Here is a 5,022-nt window from a genome sequence, read left to right on the forward strand (position 1 = left end):
TATTCGGTATAGAATAGAATACTTAGAAAAAAACAACAATGCTGATAAATATATCGAAAAACGAATACAATGCAGGATATATATTAAACTGTATAAATACACCAAGATTTTATTTTTAATTTAATTTTTAAAAATTTAAACCAAAGCAAGTTTTATGACCCATGGATCGGTTTTACGTCCCCTTAGTAACTATATAAATAATATTACACTTTATTAAATTAATTAAAATGATTTAAATAGAAAAATTATAAACTGTATATACAATGATTTACGAACATTAACGACATTAAGATCATGGATTTATATATTTAACGATTGTTATAATAGGCCTACTTTATTTAAATTAAAACGCATTTTACGACCCACGGATCGTTTTTAAGTCGCTATATAAATAATATTACACTTTATTAAATTAAATAAAATGATTTCATTTAGCCTACTTTTAAAGAGTACTTAGATTTACATTGTTGAATGTAGGTTGCAAACATGTGTCTACGACTATACGGTATGTCATTACACAACAAAAAATCATTAGCTCTGTTTTTTTACTGTTGTTTACATTTTCACTCAGATATTCCGGTTTAATGCCATTGTATGGAAAGGACTCAAAACAATTTTAGAACACAGTCTTCAGTCTGAAAATGTAGAACAACACAACAATTGATACCGCAATTAAATCTAACACCATGAAGGCATACAGGCTTGTACAACTACAGTATGGTACACTCTCCACTTACCTATATGTATATTTTCTTACTTAGAAGAACACCATTCCAAAATTCAATACTTTAGAAGATGTTTTTGCGACGGCGTGTCTACGACATAGTTCCGGTAGTTCACATACACGCTTGCTTCAACCGTAATTTGGATATTATGAGACAGGTGCACAACCAAGCAGGTATCTGAAGGAAAATTGCTGCCAAGGACAATAGTGACCTACCAGGCTAAACCATCGTACAAAAGTACAGCATAGGCCTACTGTGCTTTTGATAACATGATGAGTGGATCAGGGAAGGAGCCATATTTACATTTGGACCCATGTAAACGCTCCGCTTTGAATAAACGCTCCTTCTAGAGCCTCATTTGGCATAAACGCCTCTTTCGAATACACCCCGCGTGGCGTATATTTTTTTTTCTCGAATAAACTCGTCCACTGGCTGCTAGTTAAATTGTTAATCAACTTTGAGTTACAGAATAAGACAAAACTAATAATAAGCACGGTTATTTATTATACGAATAATCAGTGATCGCGTAGCACTTCGCATTGAAAGGCTTCTAAATTCTCAATTTCGCAATTCTGGAATTTGCCTCTTTAATAATAGACATCTAATAGATAGTTTCTTTTATTCGCGATAAATCATGTAATTTTCTTTCTTCTTGAGGGTGGAAAAGAACAATTTCCAATTTTTAATGAATAAATAGATATTTATGTCTATGCCGTTATTTCCGCTGGCTCCACCAGTCCGTATAGACGCAGTCATGGTAAAAGAGTGCTCCATCACCAATGTTATGCTGTTTTTAACATTCCACTGCTTTTGATTGACTTTCTTCAAACTGGGTTTCGGCAAAATGGGATTTCGGCAAAGTGGACTAGGCAATCTGGGATTCGGCAAACTGGATTTCGACAATATAGATCCGACGAAACCTCACCACTAGGCCCTCTCACAGCCCCAATCGGACGTAATGCAGTAACGGCGCCATAGATTTCCCAATATGAAGATCCAAATTTCTCGACAATCCATGCCAGGAAATTTCATCCTGAGACTGTAAAAGCAGTGTTGGCTACGAAATTTTTCGATGGGAAATCCACGATCCCGTTTCTCCAGATCATCTATCCCACACCTCCGCTGGTGGTGCCGGACACTGATGTTTTCCGATTTCAAATATAAAGACCTTTTTTGAGGAAGTGCACTTATATGGCATTTTCTTCTTACTGATTTGAGTAGACATACATTACATTATAAACAGAGAAAAACAATAGAAAGTTCACTCATAAATACTGGACGGTGTTCGGCGGAGGTAGTTTTTACCATGTAGTTTAGTCACTTTTTAATATATAAATTATTATTCCATAAATAAATTAGAAATACCGGGGGTGACTTGTGGGGGATAATTTTACCTGCGTTATAATTAGTGTATCTAATATATTGTTTACAGCTTACTACTACATTTTCTACTCTGAGCCGACCCTTACAATACTAATTCAATGTAAATATTATGTTTACAAATGACTATAAAAGGATACTGAGCCAACAGCTCTAACTCCCATACTACAGAGGAGATAATGAACCAGTCCGCTAAGCTCCAACCCAAAAAAACAAAAACAACAACCCTAGATGCCTGGAAAAAACATCAACCTATAGAGCCACTTCCCCTAGTAGGCGACTAGACATCCTACCCATGCTCTGCATTGTTAGGGCAAAGGTGAGCAAATTTTGCTAAAATCAAAAATTTAAAAGAAGTTTTCAATATGATTCCTAACAGGAGCTTGAAATGCATAGGCTAATAGTGCTACAAAACACGTATATAGTGTGAAACATTCGAATGACATTGAGATGCAAAAATTATTAATATAATTTTTAGGTAAAAGTATAGGCCTATGTATTTTTTGAAGTAATAAAAAATGAGAGAAGAATTGGTCCGGCCAAAGCCGGTGCGGTTCCGACGGCCATGATTTTGCGATCACTGGCCAGAAACAGTTTCCCATTTATTCTGGGATTGTAACATCACTACTAGATTTTGGCATGATGTTAAGAGTGTTATTTGCAATTACAAAATATTTGCCTGGGAATTAATGATGTTGACAATAAGCATTTTAATCCTGTTATTCTGCATGCTAAGTATTTAATATAGGTATATATATTCATGTAGGTGTCGCAAAAAAAAAACAAACAAAAAACCCAATATTGTTAACAAACTTAATTTTGAGATTATGAATGGTTAATCTATATTAACAAATAATTATGTACAATGCCAAGCACTCCTGTAATTTGCAGTTATGACCTACTAGTTGTTTTTTGCCTGTTTGTTGTTGGTATGTATATATATATATGTAGGCCTATGTATGCATGTATGTATATACATATTTTGTATATATATATATATATATATATATATATATATATATATGTATGTATGTATACGGGAGAAAATTTAATAGTAAGATTTGGAATAATCATAAAAACACTGCCACTTTACTATTTTACAAAATACCTGGTTTATTATGAGAATTGTTTTGAATCATAGAGATGGAGATAAATGTAAATGTATGTGGGTGACGTATCAATTAAAATATTGGTATTGATGATATAATAAAAAAAAAACCAAAGTAAAAAAAAAAAATATATATATTTTTGGTGACTCTAATAGTAACTCCATGAGAGTAGTGGGTTATTATAAATTAACTTCTAGGGCGGGTCACTATTAGATATTAGAAGGGGGTTACTAATAGAGTACAGTAATGGGTTTTTTTTAATAGAAGCTTTACAGTCAATATAAAAAATACAGTGCTCAAATAGAGGGATTAATAATAGTACTGTAGCCAAATATCATACCTCTACACCTTGTGAATACCTATTAATCTGCCGATATATAAATATATATATTCATATGGAATCGATGAAGTCAATGATGTTCCACGTATGCCTCGAAGGTACAGAATAAGAGAGCGATTGTTAAAACAAACGCTGGACACTGACTTAATTTGAGACATATACAGTACATTTATAGTGCCTCTGCCACCTATTCTGACAATTTGTATAAACTACAGCGTGTTTATATTTATAACACAAGTGTTGGTCATAAATTACGAATAAAATTGATTTTGTACGAAAAAATGAGTTTAAAGTGTCATTTTTGAAAGACCTTAGAAACAACGAGGTCACTCAATGACGTCATTGGTGACCGACTTTGCCAAACTTCATCCAAGCGCGAAATCAAAATAAACACTGCGACGGTGGCCTAGTGGAGGAAGAAAAGCCCCAGCTTCTACCCTAGGCTGTTAGTTAGTATATTACAGTTTCCCGAGTTTTACACAATATGCCAGTAAATTGTGTTGTAGGGGGTTATAAGTGCACACGAAGTAAATGTTTTACGTTACCTAAAGATAGTAAAAAAAGACGTTGTTGAGTTAACTTTGTCAATTTTACAATTCAAATTTTCATGGGCTGGATGATCGAGCACAAGTCAAAGGATTTATGATACCGTACGTACAGTACCTACACCTAAAAAACCCCCCAAAAAACAGAACATCGGATTTTTCCATTCCAAAGTGAGTAACGACCGCAAAGAGACAATTGTGAAGGTTTACAACTTTAAAATTATTGTGATGTTTCTATGCACGTTGAGACCAAGTCGGCTATGCTAACCTATGTAGGGCCTGCATGTCTAAAATATATTACATAGGCCTAGGCCTACAACTAAATGTTATAAGCATGGAGGAATTAGTTTTATAACACGTTACAAAGACGTTACAAAACAACGATAATTCAACAAACAACACATACATGAATGTAGGTACTGTTGTAGTTGTAGTCTGGGCCTAACAGTAATGTATTTATAATTCATTGAGAATTCACCTCGTTTACTGTACCTTTTTTATTTACTCGCGAAAGGCCACCTTATAAGTTATTATTAAGTGTTCTGTTTTTTTTTTGGTGTAGGTACTGTACGTACGGTATCATAAATCCTTATTCTTCCATCATAAATAAATAGTTCATGTGTATTAAAAATGGATAGGAAGAGTGTTCGCGCGTTTTATACATGTGACAGTATGTGCGCGCGTAACAAACAAAAGTTATAATTTTGTAATAAAGCGCTAGCTAGAAAAACGTATTTTTTATTCAGTCATTCATAGCGCAAGGACAAAGACATGGATATGCCTAGGTAGATATAAGCCTTTGTAGAAACTTGAACCATGAAGGCGAAATGTTCGATCTTCTGGTCTTCAGCATCTTTTACCGAAACCGCCGCAAAATCAAGATTGCTTTATCATCAACCAAAAAATGGGATGTGATTTTTTTT

General features: G+C 34.0%; 1 long non-coding RNA gene across 1 annotated transcript in view; it reads right to left on the reverse strand.

Moving 5' to 3' along the window:
- LOC117102069 overlaps window positions 1–852 on the reverse strand; it is a 2,208-nt gene extending 1,356 nt beyond the window's left edge. The window contains exon 1 of the long non-coding RNA XR_004444355.1: window positions 738–852. This is a non-coding gene — a long non-coding RNA (uncharacterized LOC117102069). The remainder of the gene's footprint in view (window positions 1–737) is intronic.
- Between the last annotated feature and the right edge of the window lie 4,170 nt (window positions 853–5,022).

This window comes from Anneissia japonica, unplaced genomic scaffold (assembly GCF_011630105.1).
Source record: "Anneissia japonica isolate Jap-2015-1 unplaced genomic scaffold, ASM1163010v1 scaffold997_len2565447_cov190, whole genome shotgun sequence".
In the NCBI taxonomy this organism is placed as follows: domain Eukaryota; kingdom Metazoa; phylum Echinodermata; class Crinoidea; order Comatulida; family Comatulidae; genus Anneissia; species Anneissia japonica.